The sequence below is a fragment of the Chrysemys picta genome, chromosome 2 (assembly GCF_011386835.1).
Source record: "Chrysemys picta bellii isolate R12L10 chromosome 2, ASM1138683v2, whole genome shotgun sequence".
Classification (NCBI taxonomy): Eukaryota; Metazoa; Chordata; order Testudines; family Emydidae; genus Chrysemys; species Chrysemys picta.
The window spans coordinates 200811056-200832381 of record NC_088792.1 but is presented as its reverse complement, the minus strand read 5'-3'; the positions used below and the strand labels follow the sequence as shown (position 1 = coordinate 200832381).

Sequence of the window (21326 nt, the reverse complement as noted above, 5' to 3'; positions counted from 1 at the left end):
GATAGGGGTGAGGATAGTCTGTGCTCAGGAGTGTAGAACTCTTGACCTTCAGCTCCAAAATTCCAGAGGTATCTATTCAGAGGACTTAAACCTAGAGCTCTGCCAATTTGAGCCAGCAGGGGAAGCATTGAGCAAGCATTGTGTCTCAACCTTTTCCATTGGAAGGGCAGGGTAGTTGTGACCTTCTGGTGACTGAGACCTCCAGGTTGAAAACCCATGATCTATGAGATTGATTGATGCAATCTACCTTCTCTGGCCTACCTGACACTCCTATTGCTCCTTGCTCCAGTTAATCCAGAATATGAATGCTAAAATTACCTTCGTCAGTGTCAATCTGACCCTGTAAGTCTCTTTCTTGGATTCCCTCTACTAGTTCACATTTTCCATCTAGTTCAAACTGCTTGCCGTTTCTCTCAAGACCTGCATAACTCTGCCCTTTCTTATGTATCAGGCATTGTCTTTTCTGCATGGTAGCCAGCCCTCTTTGCTTTATTTATAATGCCAGCTCTGTTCATCTGCATCTCCCACAATTATTTGTGTGCCTCTTACCATTATGCAATGTAGGCATGGAAAACCTTCCCAATCTGCCAAATCACTATCTGCATCCCACTTCCCTATCTGCATCCCACTCTCGCCTTACAACTCACATCTTAAACAATACCTAAAAAAGAGGAAGCAGAAAAATCAAATAACAAAACAAAGCAAACACAAAACCAAAAAAGCAAGAGCAAAGGAAACAAAACACGGCCCCACAAATAAAAATAAACAAAAATCCCCCAATACACATTTGAACTATCAGAAATGCACATAGTAATCTTATTGTTGTAACTCCTCTCATTCTTCACCATGTCCATTTGTTACTATTTGTTCTCTGCCCCACTCAGTATGTCTTATCTAAAATTAGCCAGTAAACTAATTGCAGGGAAGGAACTACAGCCTGGGTGGGGAAGGGCAATTGAGTGGGTCACGTGCTTTGGCCAGAAAAGGGGATTTGGTATGAAGGATGGACTTTTTGGTAGGGAGGAGAAACATCATGTTAAGCAATTAAGAGGATTTTTTTGAGAGGGGGATGGTATATACGAATATTTACATGCTTAACAACCATATACACAAGGACACAGCAGCATTAGCTGCCCATGGCATGTCAAGCATGCGATGACCCCACTTTATGTAAGAGTGCAAGGTAGAGCAGAGGTACAAGTAAGGGCTAATCAACATTTGAGCCACTGTAGTGCTGGTCACTTCATTTGGGAGGTAAGGCACTCCGAGGATAGCAGCAGAGCTGTGAAAGTGTGTGTGTGACATTTGACAGCAGAGAGTTTCATCACCCTGTAACACCCTTCCAACTACTGAGGCATGGACACAGATTTGAACCCCAGGTGCAAGTTAGGGTGACCGGACAGCAAATGTGAAAAATCGGGACATGGGATGGGGGGTAATAGGAGCCTATATAAGAAAAAGACCCCGCAACTGGGATTGTCCCTATAAAATCGGGACATTTGGTCACCCGAGGTGCAAGGCCAAGCCCTGCCCCGTCTGATGCCTGATGTGCTGGGTTAAGGTGTGAGAGACCGGCAGGTCCATCTCAGTGCCTAGCCGAGCCCATCTCGCGGCGCCCCCAGTGCCTGTGGCACATCCAGCCCAGCAGATGTCAGTGTGGCCTGTGAATCCCGGCGGCGGGGCTGGGCAGGAAGCTTCCCCTCCCCCCCCCCTTGCTTCCTTCCCTCGCTGCCTGTCACTGAGAGCCAGACGGGCTGCAGACAGGCAGCAGCCAGGGGAGGCGGGGGAAGGAGGCGAGCCTGGGAATGCGCTGGAGGCAGACCCAGGCTGAGCGCCCGCAGAGCCACCGCGGGAGACAGACGGGGGGAGGAGGCCGGCACTGCCGCTGCTCTGCATGAGGCTGCAGGGGGTGAGCGGCAGGGCTCGGAGAGAAGGTGAGTGCGGCGCCTGCCTGGGCATTTCCCCCTTTCCTCGCCTGCAGTCTCGGGGCTGGAGCCAGCGCTGCTGCTAATGGAGATGCAGCTCGCCGGGAGGGGAGGGAGCCCCCGGGAGCCAGGGAGTTGCTGCAGCAGCCAGACAGCCAGAAAGTGACTGGGAAAGTGAGGGGAGGCCCAAGTTTAAGGTCTGCGGCTCTTAAAGAGACAAGACGCAGGTTGTTCTGAAAAGGTGGCTTCCCTTTTCCCTGGTGACCTGCCCGTGTGTGTGTAGCCTGCAGACTGCAGCTCCATCAGCGCGCGGACACACCTGGGTTGCACAAGGGGAGAGATGTCTGGATTCCAGCTTTTGATCCGGAGTCAGTCTGCAGGAGCTGCTGGTCATTTACCCTCGCTCAACTCTGCCTTCCCAGGGGTGAGGGGACCCAGCCTGATGGGAGAGTGTTTTCTGGAGGAGGTGTCTCCGGGGCTGGAGCTAAAATGACAAAGGGAACTACATTAATTGCCCTGTGCTCCCCTTTGTTATTCGTGTTACCTTGTCAGTGGGGGCTTAGTTTGCGTGGGAAGGAATGACCGGCAATAGGGTTAACGTGGCTTTTAAATCAAAAGCGATGATGATATTCCACCTTTAGTTGGATTTTTTTTTTGTCATCCTGGCAAAACTCTGACACAGTTGTCTGGAGGGTTTTGTCTACGCGTGTGGTCTCTCTCTGTGTGTAATAATCACCTCTTTTCACTCCTCCCTCCAAATTGTGTTCTTCATCGTTGAAGGGAAATCTGGGAATGTATCATGCATCTGTTTGCCTTGCTTTGTGGGCTGAATGGATTGGTTTGGTTTGGGATGCTGCATGCGGATTGGAGGGGACTTATTGGGGTACTTCAGCATAGGTCACTATAAAGGTGGCTTCGCTGAAGCTTTTCAGAGAAGAGAACAGGCTGCAAAACTAGAGTTATATTACCCAATTTGCTCTCTGTCAGCATGTTCCTTCAGGAGGATACGTAAAATAATCCTTACATTTTGCATGAATATTCCTCTATTGCTATGAAGAGTTAATTTTACATAGCACAGTGGAATAATATTAAATGGCAGGTCTGCTACATCAGTCCTGTGCTGCCCTGAAGAAGAAAGATTATAACAGAAGTGTCTGTACAGTAAAGAAAACTGTTCAGCAGACCCATGCAGACAACTTTTACAGGAAGGAAGGGAGCATATAAGCATTTGCTTATTTCTGTTGAGCTCATGGAAAACAGACTCATATTTACTGAAATCTATTTTCTTTTCCACATATCAGCACAAGTCTAATGCAGCCTTCTCTAAATTGCTGATCTACCTTGTACAGATGGCATTGAGTAGGGCAGTGATTCTCAATCTTTTTTTCTGGTGACCCCTTTCACACAGCAAGCCTCTGAGTGTGAACCCCCCCTTTTTAAATTAAAAACACTTTTTTTTTATATTTAACACTAATATAAATGCTAGAGGCGAAGCAGGATTTGGGAATGGAGGCTGCAGCTCACCACCGCGACCCCTTGAGGGGTCACGACTCCCAGTTTGAGAACACCTGGAGTAGGGACATCAGAAGTTTATGGCATGAACTGGGAAGCAAATTTTGCTGTTATATGTGAATATATGTGTATAATATTCATATAATAGTTGCCGAGAAGATTTAAATGGATAAAATGCACATTTTAGTTTTTTTTTTTCTTCTGAACCTCACGATGGAATAAACAGGAAACAGGCAAAACCAGAAAATAACTTCCCTTTGTTCAGTGGTCTTAAACTATACATCTATGATGATGTGTGGTCTAAACTGAGGGTTTTTCTGTAATGTTCAAGGCTTAGCAAAATGTATTTTTTATGTATAACCGGTGATGGTTGCGCATGACAGTAAAAATCAGGTGAGTAATTTTATGTGGTACTGAAAAGGGCATTTGGAATTATAAATGTATAATTTTAGAGTGCCTAGAGTAATATTTTTCAATTAGGAAGGAGTCATATTTAATTAGAAAGGATCTGTTTTAAAAAGACTTAATTTTTTAAAAGTGCTTATGCAAGGAAAAGGTGCATCGCATAAAGGTGTAGAGACAAATATATGCAGGATCTCATTTCTCAGGCTAGCCAACAGGTCAGAGGTATTTCACAATAAGAAAGCAGAGGGACAATTACTGGTAGTTATACAGCAATCTAAAAGAATAGACTTCAGGGAAAGTTGATGAACTAATATGATGGATAACTACAGTAACATTTGCTGCTGGGAAATGTTTTTCTGCATTAGAGTTTTCAAACCCTAAGTGTCTTTAATTGGACAGAGTTTTGTTTTGCCCCCACTTGCTAATTTATTTTCTAGGATAATATTCTAATGGCTTTGCATTTCATAGCAGTCCAAAATTGGTTTAAATAAAATGATATTCATTTTGATGCACTACTAAGTGGAGCTCTGTGGTGATGGTGCAGGCTGCCACTAGCAAGCATGCAGACACTGTAGCTTCATCTCTGTTAGAAATAAAAGGGACTCTTTAGCTGGAAAGACATTGAGGGGAGACAGTCTATTAACTGATGAATGTCCCCACTTCACTGCCAGCTGAAATAGTGACAAAATGTTCTCCACATCTATATCTGTACTAGTGTTGCAGCACTGACTATTGAGTTACTGTGAGTATGCCACAAAGTCAGTAGTAAGAGAATTTTAACTGCAGTGTGTCAAATATAAATCTACACATATGTGTATGTACATAAAATACATCTTTATATATTCTGTATTTTTGGCTATGTATTAAATTCTGCCACATGAGTACATGAAGATTGCTATTGCATGTACATAATGCATCTCAGTGTGTTCTCTTTCAGCAACCTGAGGTGGCCATACAAAGCTAACGGATGATAAATGTAAGACACAGAATGAGTTAACAATGTAAGATCAGTCCATTGGCTTACATTAATTGAAACATTCCAGGCCCTGGCACAATTTTTGATGGATGAAGTTGAGTCCATGTTTCAGTGTCTTGGCCATATTATAAGAAAATTTGGGGAAACGAGAAGAAAATTGGATTCTAGGATAAGATACAACTGTCCAAAATTTTTGGGAGGCTTAATGTTTATCAGTAAAAACATTACCTGATAATTTTGAAATGACTCATCCCTTCATCATTTTGAGGGAGATAAACAGAGTTACCTGCAGTTCCTTGTAGGTAAGATCTTTCAGATGAGACTTAAAAGCTGAGTTTCTGTCTGCTCTGTGTGTAAATTAAAAGTGCCATGGCATTGTTGGAAGAGGAGTTTTTTTGCCCCCGTTTGCTTGATCAGAATTTCATTCCTTCTTTTTCCTCAGCTGTTGTACAACATGCTCTGTTGTGTCTATCTGTCTGGCTACTGCCCTTTACCCAAGAAGTGGCAGCACTCAAGTGGTGCTGTATATGAACAAGCCTTTGGTATCCCTTCAGGATGTAGAATGCTGTCTGAATGTAAATTACTATGAAAATCATCCTAGATTTTAAAAAACACTTCCTCTTCAGTGTCAACTTTAAGAGAAATAAACAATTTTAAAGAGTTACGCACATTTACATTTCCATATGTTAACATGAAATGCAGTTGCATTTTATTTTTTGCCCCATGATTAGCGTTGGAAAAGTTTTACACTAGCTAAAGTTGCTGTAATTTAGAACAATGTTATGCATATACATATGTGCATGCCCGTCAATAACAGGAAGGGAATCTATACATTTCTAGGAGATTTTAGTGCAGTCTCTTTGCAGGTTTGGTGTGCATAACCACTGAATTCTTCAATGGCGCCCTGCCAGCACCAGCTGCTTGTTAAAGGAGCTTGTGCCAGTACATTGGTGCATCAGTTGTTGAGAATCCACCCCCTCAGTATAAACATTCATACACACACATTTTTCTATTACCCAGCCGGTGACTTTCTAAAAATAGCTGTCTTGCCTGGCACATTGAGACCATGGACCCCTCTGGACACAATGGGAAATTCTGAATTAATCTGGTTTGTAATTTTTTAGATCCTTGGGTAACTGCTCACTGTAGAGGGGAGATTACGTCTTGGAGTTCTGCCATTCCGTCAGCAAATTCTTGCCCAAACCAGAATTACACAGAGAACAAAGTAATTGATGGCCAGTATATAGCAATGTCTTCAATGCTACTGAGTAGAGGTACCAAGGGACTTGCCCTGCAGCCCTTAATTAGTTTAGTAGTCCCATTGAAGTTAATGGGACTATTCAGGTAAGTACCTCTGGCTAAGCAGGACTGCAGGATCTGGCTCAAAGCACAATGAAGCAGGAGAAATTAAAGTAAATGAGATAAATGTATGGTTCATGGATTTATCTTTTTCCATGTGTTGTACACAAAAAATTGAATGTTCCAATAAAGAACAGTTAACATTTATTTCAGTTGTGCTACTCATATGAAAGAAAAATATCAACACTTTATTTTAGTATCTTATTTGCTGCCTCCGAAACCCTACAGACAATTGTATGTGTGTGTAGATTAAAGAAGAGTATAGGTTGAGTGCAAAATTATTATTTTTTTGTGGCCTAAACATCTCTTTGTGTATAGTATATATGCATTTAGTAAAATCCTTCACTAGCATAGGCCCTGATTGGTGTTTGGAAGATACTGTAGGTAGTGTATTTTGTTAGTTACTTTTCATGTCATTAACATAATGCACTTAGTTAGGCATAGGAAACATGCAGGCACCTGTATTATCTTTAATTACCGGAGTAATATTGTGCAAGTTTCTTCTTCCTAATTAAAATAGCTTCTGCCACTAACACATAAGGAAATGAGAATTAATCTTTTTGTGTGTGTTATGATGGATCTCAATATTGTTCACATCTGGATTCCTTTTCTTTGAAATCCTATTAAAAATGGCACTTGGGCTTTTAAAATTGTATTTGTGAGGCACTTTCTTTCCACTGAGCTTGTTTTTTAGATAGAGGGCTTGGAAATGACAAAGAAACTAAATGTAATTTCTCTTGATTGGCAACTGAGAGCTTTCCCGGATGAAATAAGTTTGCACTGTGCCAAATGGTTGACTTTTCTAGAATAAAAACTCTAAAGGGTAATGTGAAAAGTCCTCTGGTTAATATATTGGCATTCCCAGAACCCACTAAAACTCAGGCAGGTTGCCAGACACCACTTAATGAAGATGCAGAATGTCTGGCACAAATCCACATGAACAACAGCAAAGAAGTTTGGGGGTGGGACTGTGTATGTGGTGGGAGGAGGAGTGGGGAAGCTGCATGCCCACACCCATTATTAATTTTTAATTACTGTATTTTTCAGTTAAGCTTAACAGAAATTCTCTAACAGATTCTGAAAGCTCTGTATGCACAAAAATTTGGATGTGTAAAATTAAAATAACCCTGGTTTGTGGCTGTATAGGGATTATTTTGTGGGGTTTCTTGTGTGTGTGTATGTGTTTTGTCGGTGGGGAGGGCATGGAAGAAGAATGGGAAATGATGGTTATTTTATGAAGTTTTGTTGTTTGCTAAAACAGAAAAGCATTTAAGAAACTCTGTCTGTCAGACAGTTTGTGACAGTGCAAGTCAGTGCTTGCCAAGAACCAGGCAGACAGACTGTTAAAGTTACATGACGGGGATAAATAAATTACTGCTGTCTGAAAGACATACAGTCACTGCAAACCTGTGGTGTGCCATTGCCTGCTGTGGTTGTGTTTGCTTAAGTTTTGCCTCTTGGCAAGTCTTCTGCTCGCTGATGAGAATTTTGTGACTTAGTTCAGAAATACATATAATTTGGTTGTAACAGTAAATAGATCCATCCTATATTTTGTTAGCTGTTTTTTAGGATTCCGATCCCAAGTTTGAACCTTCCTCACATGAACTTCACGCTACCTTACGTAAAGCAGCACCCATTTCTATTTGTAGGCTTGGTCTGGATAAAACTAAATTATGTCCTCTTTACATCTTGAGCTCCTGGCATTTTTGACATGATTAAGTAATACAGATACACCTGTGAGTGTTTAGGTGTATATGTCCCAGAATGAACCAATGGAGGGTAGGGGAAATGCGTGGGGAGAACTGAGACAGTTGTGTGGAGCTCTTTGTTGGTGGTATAATGTACTTTAATCTCTGCCAATGTAGATTTCTAATTGGCTATGTGACAGTTGCAGCAAGTACTCCTGGAGGAATTCTGTGCCAAAAAATTCTCACTCAATGTTTTAAAATTCTGCATATTTTATTTGTCTAAATTACGCAATATAATCACACCAGTTTCAATTATTTTGGTAATTTATTTAAACTACAGTACAGTGGATGGAGAATGGGAGTGGGGAGCATTGGAGGAAATCCCCAAACCCCCTTTGTCTGATAGTAATGTAGTTAGATTTGACCCTTTATTTCTAGTTATTAGTCAACGAATATGTGTAGCCATATGCTCATATTACATCATAGGCAGCTGAAGAGCAAGTGAGGGACGGGGAATCAAACTCACAATTTATATTGGCTACTGACCATCTTCAGAAAGGTCAGTAATAAACAGTTCATGAAGTGCATTTTGATAAGGACATTTTTCAATCAAAAAATTTAGACCAGTTCTGATCACTAAAGCATCATAAGCATTTATCAGGCCATATTGTCATTTACAATAAGGCTCCTTTACACCACTCTGGCAATGTAAAGGAGCCTTAAATCTTTTATACCAATTTTATACTGCTGGGGGAATTCACTAAGAACAATGGAAACAATTCACTAAGCAGGCAGGCTGCTACATTCTGCTCTGCCTGAGGGGACTGAGCCTGTCCCATGCCAACCTCCTCAGAAACACCCTGAAGCCCTGCCCCTCCATGCCAGACGTGCTGCAATAGCAAGTGAGAGGGACAAAGTCTCGTTTGCTTGCTCAAATGCCCAGCCCCACCCCCCAGGCAGTGATTGACGTCTCCCCATGCATGCATGCATGCTCGCCTAGCTCCGTATCCCCCCCCAGAGGTGATTTACATCTCTGCAGGCTACTCTGGGTGCACAAACCAATGCGCCTGCACTGCCAGGGAGGGGCGCATGACCGCTCTTGTGGCTTCCCTTTGCTTCCCTGTCAGAAGTAATTTTTCTGCAGGGAAGCAAAGAAATCTGCGGGGGACATGAATTCTGCACGTGCACAGTGGTTCAGAATTCCCCCATGAGTAAACAAGCTTCATGGTCTCATCTTAGTAGTAGGTGGACATTGTGTCCAAATTTCCAAATCATTCATTTAGGACCAGTTCCAAATAAGAGGGAATATATCATAGAAAAGAGACAGCAATAAAATGTTGCAGATGAGAATGAAGATGTATTGGGATAGTAGTTGCAGTCCATTCATTATGGTTGGCACCAGCTAGTGATGTGTTTTTCTTTCATGTTAAATAGATTAATTTGAAATAAAAGAAGAGAAAATATCACAATATTTTATAACGTAGTCTGAAGTTGACCTTTCAAAAACAGTAAAGATGAAACCTTGAACTTGCTATTGTGTATGTAAAATACCAGGTGCAGGCATTGCGTCATATACATTTCCCATCTTCTGCATAATTTTCTGACATTAATATTTCACTTTGACTGTAATGCTCTCTAGTCTGTATGTTGCTCTAAGGTTGTCTGTGTTTTTTAGTAAGGTTTGGTGTGGTCTGAACATTTGTGTCTGGCTGAAGATCCTCTCAGCTGAATAGTTCTATCACAATCCTTGGACTATGAGCATGAAATCTGTTTAGTTATGGTCTTGGAGCAGAATATAAAGTTCTTATGAAGCATTAGAATAAATGTGAACTTATAAATACAGTAAATGCCCTAAACTTTCCCAGATGGAGAACAAAATGTCCTCCTTATGAGGAATTCTATATTTATTCATACTCCTAAAGTAAGCAATGTTTCACTGGTTTAGTGACCGTCTGAGCATCACATCGTTATATTCTGATTCAAGGTTACTGTACCTCGTTTTTCATCTTCATTGGTGTCCAGCATTATGATACTCATTGTAACAACATTTTAATTTTAAAAATAGAATTCCCATCCTTCTGGGTTCCAAAAGATGTTAGAATGAAAGTGTGTGTTTGGGGGATAGGGGGATGAGGGGCAGGGGTGTTAAGTAACCTCTTTTTATTGGGTAGCTGTGTTGACACAGTTACAGTTTTGGTTTCTCATAGCTAAAAACTATTTGCATTCTTCCGTTTCATGAAGGGACACTCTGTGACCGAGACACAGGAAAGATATTGCAGACCAATCTATTCGACACCTGTCCTCTACCAGTAAGACTGGAGTGAAGCTGCTTTAGTGTATGCATTAATTAAAGAATGAGCCATTTTGACTTATGACATGTAAACTCCTGTAAAAGTAGCCTTGGCTTTTTTCTGACACCTAGAGCAAGGATTAGTATGAAAGTATGCATTTGTGAGTTCTCACCAGTAGGGCTAGGTAAAGCTATTCTATGGGGTTTCCTGAATGTAGATGTTTTTGTTTAAAAGAGGGGACATGTTCAGATCTAAATGCTACTGTTACAGCTAGCGCTTACTGCCCTCATTTAACCACAAGTTATTTTGTTCAATATGTTCACTTCCATAGTGAGGAAGAAGAATTCCTTCCCCTGCAGAGAGTATTCTTCAGTGAAATTCTATGTCCCATGCTATGCAGACTAGCAGATTGTAATGGTCCCTTTTGCTCTTAAAATATCTTAAATCGATGAAACCTTTGTTCGCATTTTCAGCAGAGGAAATAGTCTGTCAAGAGTGACTTCACTGTCTCATATCTTTTAGGTCAGAGTTGAAGAACATTTTGGGTAGTGGGTGGTGTGGCTTGTGCTGTACCTGATTTGATCTCCAGAGTTGTCAAGCTGGCACCTGTCATGAGAATTGAAATTCACAAACACTTTTTAAAAAACAAAGTTTTGTTTTAGTTTTTGTGCTGCTCTTCCACATATCATCCTAACAGATGCCTGGCCTCCTAGGATTTGACTAGTGTTAAGCAAAATGAAACTTGAATATTTGCAAATCTTATGTGGAGGAGACATGCAGTTCATTGCCACTCCAAAGCAAGTGACTATAAACATTTGTAGGAAGCTAATCTTAAATGTGTCTGGTCTGCCTCAGTGAGGAACAATTGCTGACACACACAGGTGTTCATATGAGAGCCTTTTTTCTTCAAATGTTGCCTGGGAGAAAATGTAAAAAATAGAGAAAAAAAGAGTCTTTACCAACTGTTTTGCTCGCAGTGTTCAATGCGTAAGGTTGTGTAAGTGTATGTGTGTAAGTGAGAGAGAGAGAGAGATGTGTTCGGTTTTACCCTCAGTCCAATACCCAGCCAGCTGCAGGGCCGCCCCGGGGGGGGGGAGGGCGGGCAAGTGGGGCAATTTGCCCCTGGGCCCCACAGGGGCCCCCACGAGAATGTCGGAGGCTCCCCCCTGCCTTCGCCTTCACCCATCCCCCGGCGCCTCAGCGCACCGCGTCCAGGAGCGGCCCTGGACAGCACTGCAGTGACGTGGCCTGAGCTCCTCCCATTCAGAGCCGGGTGGTAAGGGAGAGGGGCTCTGAGCGGCGGGAGCTAAGGTCCTGTGGAGCCACGCCGCTGCAGCTCTGTCCAGGGCCGCTCCTGGACGCGGCGCGCTGAGGCTCCGGGAGAGGGGAGAGGCAGGAGTAAGCAGCATGGTAAGCCCCTCTGAGCCAGACGCCCCTCTGAGCCAGACACCCCCCTGACCCCTAGCTCCGAGCCCAGCCCCTCTGAGCCAGACACCCCCCCACCCCCTCAGCCCTGACCCCCAGCTCCGAGCCCAGCCCCTCTGAGCTGGGCACCCCCCGACCCCATCCCCCCACAGCCCTGACCCCCAGCTCTGAGCACAGCCCCTGTGAGCCGGGCACCCCCTGACCCAGAGCCCAGCTCCACCCAGCTCTGGGCAACAGCAGCGCCACCCCCAGGCAGCGACAGCCCATTGGCACCAACCATCACCCAGCGACAGCCCATTTATGTAATTGAAAATGTATACATACCCTTAAAGCATTTAATGTTTTTAAATAATGTATTTCGTGTATTTTCAAATTATTAAAAATGTATTTCACTGGTTATTTTTTACATTTCCAAATACATGTTACTATAGTATTGCAACTTTTTTTTATGGAAGGGGCCCCCCGAAATTGCTTTATCCCCAGGCCTCCTGAATCCTCTGGGCGGCCCTGGCCAGCTGTAGAGTCTAGTAAGGTGGGCCCTATGCCTCCTCCCATTCCCACAGGCTCCGTGTTAACTTCTGACAAGCCCTAGAGACAGAAGATAAAGTCCCTGCCAGTTCCCATACTACTCCCCCAAGATGCATCTCAGGTGAGTTCAAATGTTCCAGTCAGGCTCTCATGGCTTCCAATTAGTGCTTTTTCTTCCCCTTTGTTTTTTTCAATCCAGAGTTAAACAAGACATTATGTGAGTCAAAGCCTCCGCCACCCTAGTGTCTGTTTAATTTACCTTCATTTACCCCTCACCCTGTCAGCCTAACTACAGTAAACCCAGGCGTAGATCCCTGTGGGATTCTGAGGAAGAAGGGAAAATGTCTTAATCTTTGGTGTCCGACTCTGAGCTTGTCTCTCTGAGGAATTTTTTTGAATGCAGAGGCCAGGGCATGAGCCACTTAAGAGTAGTAGTCAAGGCACTACACTTGTCTGAGGATTCTGTACCACCTACTGCCTTCAATGACCTTCCCAAAAAGAAAAAAGATTTCTGTACTGTTTCCTATTAGAGGAAAGGATTGATGTTTTGGACAAAATGCATATAAGCACTGTAAGGAGGAAAAAGAACCTGTGTCTCCTTACCAAAACCATCCCTATACTGCAGGGTGCTCTAACATATGTTGTGTTCCCTCCTACAAAGCATCTTCTTCTCTATGTAACCATCTGACAAGAAGATAGCGTCTATCTTAACAAAATAAGTGTTTGGGAGCAGCTTTAATTTCAGTTTATGTCACAAGAGCTCTTATTATCTCATTTAAGGATGTTGAGAAGGTGCTAGCCTCCCTTGAGAGGAGGAGAGATAAATTGGATCATGTCACTTTAGCTACTGCCTTTCTAGATGACACCTCTTTATATTTGCTAAACCCATGGGCAGTGGAGCAGTATCTGATAACCCCCCCTGGTCACTGAGTTTAGGAACATCCTAAAGCTCCTTTCCCAACCACTCTGAGTAAGTATACTTTTTGGGGTAGCCTATGTAAAACAGTTTTAAATCAGGGAATTTTTTTTTTAAGTTTAGAGAAGTTCAGATATTTCCAAGATTGGTCAGTCCATTTCTGCTTAAAAGTTGAAAAACTTCGTTAGAAGATCATACCAGCCTCATAGATCTTCCCAGTTTGTGGCTTGGTGAGCTACAGTATATATTGAAGGGACAAGAGAAGATACTTAGGGGGTCCCTATCCCAGTATTTCCAGTTTCTGACTTCCTGCATTTGCTACACTCTGACTCCCCTAAACTTGTTCCGGTGTTGGAGGATGGGTAGTTTTATTATTTTCTCAGAGTGGGGGGAAAAACTATCCAAGAAATGGTTTCTTGCTGTTTTTTCAGAGAATTACTACATAAAATTTCCTTCAATTTCCCTCATTTCAATAAATGTGTCCCTGAATCCTGCCAAAAGAGATGCTTATAAGCAAGCAAGCAAGCAAGTGTCCCATTCCTCCTAGATATTTGTGCTAGTCTTCCTGTCCCTTCTGAGAAGTTAGATGAAGACATTTACTCTCTAGTGCTGAAGGATATAGAAGCTTCAGAAGAGTCTTGCATTTGAAATGGTTAAACTGCTTTTTTAGAAATACAAGAAATTCCAGATAGAATCTTTGTTCTCAATAGCAGCTGTACAACAGAGAACTTTTAGCATCTACAGGTCTGAAAGGTGCCTAGCTTTCATAATACCTATTTCAGCATCTCATCACAAATACTTAAGATTCAAGTTCACCCAGTCCTTTCAGTTTTCACCAAGCTCATCTAGCACAACTCCATGAATGTTCTCCTAGAATCTGATTGTAGTAGCAGCCACCTCTAATAGGGAGGCTTTCTGGTTCTGTCATATTTATACAATTGCTAAAAGTCAAATTTATTTCATAGACCCATGTTGTGATTCAAAAAAATGTGCTCCCTTCTTTCATCATAGGGGTTTATAATAAGACGTCAAGAAAGAACTAATCCATCTGGGAGCTTGCATCAGTACTTGGGAGAGCCATATGTGACTGCTTCAGACAAGGCTTCAGAAAATGGTTCCTCTAGCAACCAAGGTGCCCTCACAGACCCATCCATCTGCCAGACAGTCCTGCAACTCATTGGCTTAATGACTTCTCTCTTTGATTTGATGTCTCTTCACAGCAGAGCTCCACTTTCCTCCCTACTGTAAGTGATCTCACAAATTTCATGCTTTGGAGAAGAAACTTTCCATTCTGGAGAACGTCAGGAAGTCTGTTCTCTGGTGAACCCAACCTGCTCATCTTCTCCAGGTGGCTGGGCTCTTCAGTCCTGATGAGACTACTGTAAATGATACTCTAGTCTTCTTGGATAGGGAGCTTGTGCAAACCAGGCGTCTGGGTAGAGAAGGGCTCAATAGACTGGACGTGAAACCTATCTGACCTCACAAGCAGGTAGAATCCAGTCAAGCTGCTAGTACTTAAAGTTTTATTTTAGCACACAGAGCTGTATGAGGATTTGCTGCAACAGCAGTTGGAAATCTAATTTGCATAACTGTGTATAAACTAGATGCTTACAAATTTCACTTTATTGCTTAATGGAAATGCTTGTCAGATGGTTGAGGTGTCCATAGCCTGCAGTGTGTGTGTATATATAGTATAGATATTTGTATTCTTAGATGACCCTGTAGAGTTAAGAGCTACAGGAATTATGTGCTGTGGGGAGATAAACCCTGTAAACTTCAGATGGTGCTTGTACTTTTTGTGGTAAAATTGTGCACATTGAGACTGGCTGTCACAGGATCGATCAATCCTTTTTTCCAGCCTCTCTCTCTTTTTGTTTATTTTTAGTCTAAAGGGGCTAAGTCTCTGTTGCAAAGTCTAGGCTGATCTCTGATTTCTAATCCTTCCACCAGCCAAACAGTCTAGCCGAGAAGGGAGCAAAACTGCTCTCAGTAGCAGTACAGCTTGATTCTTTATTGTGATGATCAATATGTACAGGGTGTGCTGCCTCAACAAGTCTACTGGAAACATAGAAACCTGGAGGATAAAATATTTTATTTTATTAATGGTAATTATATGAGTAAATCTGTTCCTGTACTTTGAGCAGAGGTAATTCTGTCTTTAATACTTAAAAAAAAAATTGTACAGCAGAAGAATAGTAACATAAATCTGAATGAAGATACAACAGTGAGTCAGTTCTGGCAAAGAACCGATGTGCAAGGACTCTTATTCCTGTGTAGTTTCATTGATTTCAGTGGGATTCTGTGTGGGTGTAAGAGCCCTCCCTGCTTGCATCAGTTTGCAGAATTCAGGGCTTAGGACACTAACCTGCAGGGGATGAGAGATAAGAAGCACAGAAAGTGAGCTTAGCTCTTCCCTGTGGGCTAGAGAGTAGTCTTAGTGCAATATTTTTATGTAGGGGGAATGCAGGTTGTGTGCAGTGGTGAAAGCAGATTGCAATAGGATGGGGAACTCTCGTAGCATCAAACATGGAAGAGGGGAGCTCTACTTAACAAAGCTAAAGAAGAGGAGGGGCAGTTGCGCTCCCCTCTCTCTTAGTTTAAAGTTGGATTATATGAAGGGGTAAGGGTGCTAAGGTCTTCCTAAAAGAACATTTTGACACTAATGTTTGGCTGCCAAAGTCTTCATTTCAAGACTTAAGCATGTTTTCCCCCCCTACTTTCTGAAAAGCTTCTATGTGGGCAGTTGCTAGCCCTAGCACTGTAGAGAGGTGATAGGACGAAAACATAGAATGGGTGCAGAGGGGAATGACTAAAAGCCAGTTTACTAAAGGTCCAGAAGATGAGTGCTGAAAAAGAGAGAGGTTTATGGCAACTCCTGTAGTAGGTAGGAGGAAAGATTATCTACTCTAGAGTGGCTGGAAACTAATGTGGGTGAGCACTGAGGTTGGAACACTGTATTTGAAGAAACAACAAGGAGTCTGGTGGCACCTTAAAGACTAACAGATTTATTTGGGCATAAGCTTTCGTGGGTAAAAACCTCACTTCTTCAGATGCATCTGAAGTCTTTAAGGTGCCACCAGACTCCTTGTTGTTTTTGTAGATACAGACTAACACGGCTACCCCTTGATACTTGTGTTTGAAGCAATCCCTGCTATTTATTTCCTCACGGTGTGTTCTTTTAAAGGGTGTCTATAAGATTGCTGTATTCTCTTGCTGTGTACTTCCTGTGAAGTTTTCCAGTTGGAGGAATTCTTCAATGATATGTGCTAAATATATATAGTTCTACACACATTTTCTTCATTGCTTTTAGCATAATAATACTATCTGGTGCCAAAGAACCACTGCCAATCCTCCTCCTCCATATTGTATAGCAGCATGGAGTATCTTGTTTTGCTGGATCCTGCCAGTATGCAACTTTGTGTAGCAATATGTGGTCACCAATGATGAGTTAAGATAACTTCACCTACAAGTAGAGCTAAAGGGGAACTGGATTTTTCATTTCATGGGAAAATCCACATTTTTTCCATTCCAAAATGGAACAAAACTTACTTTAAAAAAAATCCCCACACAATTAAATTCTGAAACCAGTTTCATTTGGCGTTGATTTGATTTGACTCTTGTTTTCCATTTTATATTATAATTTGTAAAATAAAGAAAGTTGAAATAAAAAACAATTTTGAAACAAAAATCAAAATATTCCATTTTGAAAAGGTCGGAAATTTTGACTTTATCAAAACAAGCTTTTTCAGTTGTTCTGAAATGGACAAGGTTCCATGAAATGTTTGACAAAATCCACTTTTGACAAATCTGCATTTTCCAGGAGAAAAGATTCTAATGGAAAATTTCTAACCAGCTCTACCTAGAACTCTTGTGTTTTGTGGGCTTGTCTCAATCTGTTATTTTAACTTTATTTGTTTAAGATCTTTCACTTTCTTGCAGTCTTCCCTTCTAGCTCAATGCAACTTTCATTACTTTTCTTCAGTTATATATGGTCTCCTCCATGGGAGTCAGTCACTAAGCCCCTTTATTTCTGATTGATTTCTTGACAAATTGCTTCCTTTTCACAATTGTTTTACCACTTAAGATCTTCTGTTGTCTTGCTAGTCTGTCTTACTGATGAAATTCTCTGCTGTTGAATATGGCTACTCTGTCTTGGTTATCAGTTGTTTTAACCTTCTTGTTACTACTTTCAATTGCAGGCATATTTGACTATCCACACATCATATATTAGTTTCCCTGCTGCAACAGACTCCCCTGTTTCATTTATCTACTACTAATTCTAAATGGTTGTTTTTTTCCATAGTGTGGAGAAGACCTGGGTGAAACATAATCAGTCTAGCAACAGAGGGTCCTGTGGCACCTTTAAGACTAACAGAAGTATTGGGAGCGTAAGCTTGCATCTGAAGAAGTGAGGTTCTTACCTACGAAAGCTTATGCTCCCAATACTTCTGTTAGTCTTAAAGGTGCCACAGGACCCTCTTTTGCTTTTTACAGATTCAGACTAACACGGCTACCCCTCTGATACATAATCAATCTATTTGAACTTGTTCTCTTGTTTGTAAGGTGGGCTTAATTACAAGCCAAGACTACATTTAATTTCTTAAGAGCATAGGACTGCCCATTTCAAATCATTGATCCATTTAGCTAGGTGCCCTTCCACTAACAGTGGCCATTATCTGATGGTTCACATATGAACTTCCTACCATAAGATGTTCCTGTCCATTTACTCAAAGGTGCTGATTTAGGGGGAAGATTACCTTCCTGAATCTCCTCTCCTTCCCCTGCCATTTAGCATGAGATTTAATAATTCTTATCATTATTGCAGCTGATGTCAGCTAAATTAAATTTGTGACACACAGGATATGCAGACAATGCTCTTATCTGGAGTGAATTTTCAGCATGATGTATGCAGTTAAGTCCTTAGGCACTAGTTGAAATTTTAGGTCACCTTAACTTATGACACTTCTAAGGAGAGAAAAAAGAGGTAATGCTATTTGTTAACATAAGAGAGTCATAAACCTTGCTGCTTAGTGTCTTTTTTGTTTGGTATTGTTTTGTGTTATAACCTTCATGCTATGTCTGTGCAGTTTTTTTAAAAAAGTCATTGTCTTCTGCTTTGAAAAACAAAAATTCTTATATGAAAGTGTGTACTGCTTGTTTTGTGTATGCCAGGGGTCGGCAACCTTTCAGAAGTGGTGTGCCGAGTCTTCATTTATTCACTCTAACAAGGTTTCGCATGCCAGTAATGCATTTGAACGTTTTTAGAAGGTCTTTTTCTATAAGTCTATAATATATAACTAAACTATTGTTGTATGTAAAGTAAATAAGGTTTTTAAAATGTTTAAGAAGTTTCATTTAAAGTTAAATTAAAATGCAGAGCCACGAGGACCCGGGCAGTGTGAGTGCCACTGAAAATCAGCTCGCGTGCCGCCTTTGGCACACATGCCATAGGTTGCCTACTTCTGGTGTATGCAATAGACTTGAATGGTTCTGTCAGAGCCAACTGGATTACTGTGTTACTGTACATTTATGCTGCACTAACTGTGCTAAACGTTTAACAGGCAATATACACCTTTACCTCGATATAACACTGTCCTCGGGAGCCAAAAAATCTTACCGCGTTATAGGTGAAACTGCGTTATATTGAACTTGCTTTGATCCACCGGAGTGCGCAGCTCTTCCCCGCCCTCCCCCCCGGAGCACTGCTTTACCACGTTATATCCGAATTCATGTTATATTGGGTCACATTATATCGGGGTAGAGGTGTATTTAGGGCCAGTACTATGTTTGACATTAATAGTGAAACAGCCAATAGTGAATTACTGCACTAGGTTTCTGAACACCTGAAAAAGGAAGAATATAATATAAAATGCACATAAAGTGTAACTATTGGTGGCATGAGTTGGCCAGAATAATCAGCTCACCTTTTTATGTCTGTTTAGCAGTCTACTTGCTGACACAGCATCATTTTTGTTTCAAGGTTTTTATAACAAAGTAAATTACATGCTGCAGGGCACAATTGTTTTCTGAACATCACTTTTAGAGTTGGAACTGTAGGCTGCTGGATAAACAAGTCATGTTCTAATTAGGTATGTCTGTTTTCAGCAAAACGATGTCAGAATGTAAAACCATCAGATTAATTAGGGCTGGATTAAAGCAGCATAAGTGTGTCATTGTACAATCTTCTCTGCAATAACGATTTCTATGCTTGGTGCTATGAACATGTTCTCTTTGTAGTGGATTCTAATATCTAAACTGTATCAGTAAATTTAATCACCTAAATTTGGGTTATTGCAGATTATGTACTATATGTATTTTATATTTTTTAAATCAGATTTTGTACTTTTCGATAATCTATGCACTACACCCAGATGGACAGACATTTTTTCCTTAACCTGTGTATTATATAATTTTAACATTAGCTTTTAATAAAATTTTAAAATCTGTTCTTGTCAAAAGGTATTGCAAAGTTACCCAGGAGAAAATTGGTATATATTGTAAAATGTAGTGTGTTAAATAAAAACAATTAAATTTCCCAGAGATGTTTCTATAAATCTGTTTTCTCTTAAACATTTAGAAAAAGAGAGAGACATACCCACGTATATTGGTGATTTTGGGTATCATTGTTGTCATTTTGAGTTTAAAATGCTGTAGAGGGTAATAACAAATGGAAAACAAAATGAGTTTCTAACTTTCTTGGGGGTATGTTTCTAAAGTTCACAAATGTTTGGAATAGATGTGCACTAATTGCAAAAATAAATACGAAATTTGAAAAATTCTGAAGTCAGTTTTGTAAAACTGTTGAGATTTTGCAAGTGTCGGTGTGCTCTAAATTGTAGCTATATATTCAAACATCTTTTCTCCTCACTCCCTACCCTTGCTTTTCAAACATTCAATAGGGAACAGTGATTCTGTTTGGGCACTCCTCTATAAGGTAACTCCCCATTTAACGTCCTCTAGCTTAACGTTGTTTTGATCTTATGGCCCTGCTCAGTTACAGAACATGCTCCATTTAAAGTTGTGCAATGCTTCACTATAACGTCGTTTGGCTGCCTGCTTTGTCCACAGCTGGCAGCCCCCCATCAGCTCCCCTATGTCTCCCCCCCCAGTGCCTCGCGCCCACCGGCAGACCCTGTGGATCAGCGCTTTCCCCCTCCTCCCCCCGCCTCCAGCCCTGGCAATCAGCTGGCTTGCGGCGTTCAGGAGGGAGAGGGGAGGAGCAAAGACTCAGTGCGCAGACTCCCCCTCCCTCCCCTGCCTCCCAAACGCTGCAAACCAGCTGACTGCCACAGGCCGGAGGGAGGGGGGAACCTGCGCACCATGTCCTCGCTCCTCCCCGCTCCCTCCTGAACACTGCAAGCCAGCTGATTGCCATGAGCAGGAGGGAGGAGCGAGGATGCGGTGTGCAGAGTAAGGGTGGGGGGGGGGGGGAAGAAAAGTCGAGTTAAGGGTGGGGGCATGGGGCGAAGGGGGATGTAAGTGGGCCAAGGGTTGAGCCCCCCACCCCTGGTTCTTGCAGAGCAGGGGAAGCTGCCACTGCTGCTGCGCAACGTGCTTCTCCTAGCCTACAGCATCTTCAGCCTCCTTGCTTGCCTCATTGTCTCCAGTGCCAGTGTGGGGTAAGGCAGGGGCACCTCCCAACTACAGTACTGTACTGTATGGCAAAAAAAAATTTCCCTGGAACCTAACCCCCCCCCCATTTACATTCATTCTTATGAGGAAATTGGATTCGCTTAACATCGTTTCACTTAGTCTCATTTTTCAGGAACATAACTACAACGGTAAGTGAGGAGTTACTGTACTGCTGTTGGCATCTTTTCCCCATTCTCTACCACTCCAGCTTCCATTCCTCAGTTCCATATTTCAAATAAAATTTTTGCAGAAACATTAAGGGCGAAGTCATGAGTCTGCTCACACAATCACACAAGTAGTGAGGGGGCATGATGAGACCATTACTCCTGTGACAGGTGGACTAGGCCCTGTGGACCCCTGCTGGAGGACTTGCAGCCCTGCCACACCCCAGAAAAGGGCAGTGGAGAGGATCCGCCAAGCTGCCTAGAGAGGCTGTCTGGGGGGGTCAGCCAATCAGGAAAGAGGCTGCAGGGAGCAGCCAATTGGGGCCCAACAGGCTTGTATAAAAGGAACTGCAGGGCCAGAGAGAGTTCAGTCTGCTGTCAGGGACTGGGGGAGCCCATGAATAGCTCCTGGCAGGCTTCTAGGACTAAGCAGGAAGTTACTGGCTGGGACTGGGGGTGTGAAGAAGGAGCTTCTTGCTGGCTGCTGGGACTCAACTAAGATGGG

General features: G+C 42.2%; 1 protein-coding gene across 10 annotated transcripts in view; it reads left to right on the top strand.

The window, feature by feature from the left end:
- Positions 1 to 1747: 1747 nt before the first annotated feature.
- The window catches only part of LDLRAD4 (low density lipoprotein receptor class A domain containing 4), a 419045-nt gene continuing 399466 nt past the window's right edge, over positions 1748 to 21326 (top strand). For 4 of the 10 annotated variants that reach the window (XM_065585208.1, XM_065585205.1, XM_065585207.1 and 1 more), the window contains exons 1-2: positions 1798 to 1934; positions 14037 to 14269. The gene's annotated coding sequence lies outside the window, so the exon portion shown is untranslated. Of the gene's footprint in view, positions 1935 to 14036; positions 14270 to 21326 lie in introns of all 10 variants that reach the window. The other 6 variants (XM_008164406.4, XM_065585206.1, XM_065585213.1 and 3 more) reach the window with 3 other exon arrangements.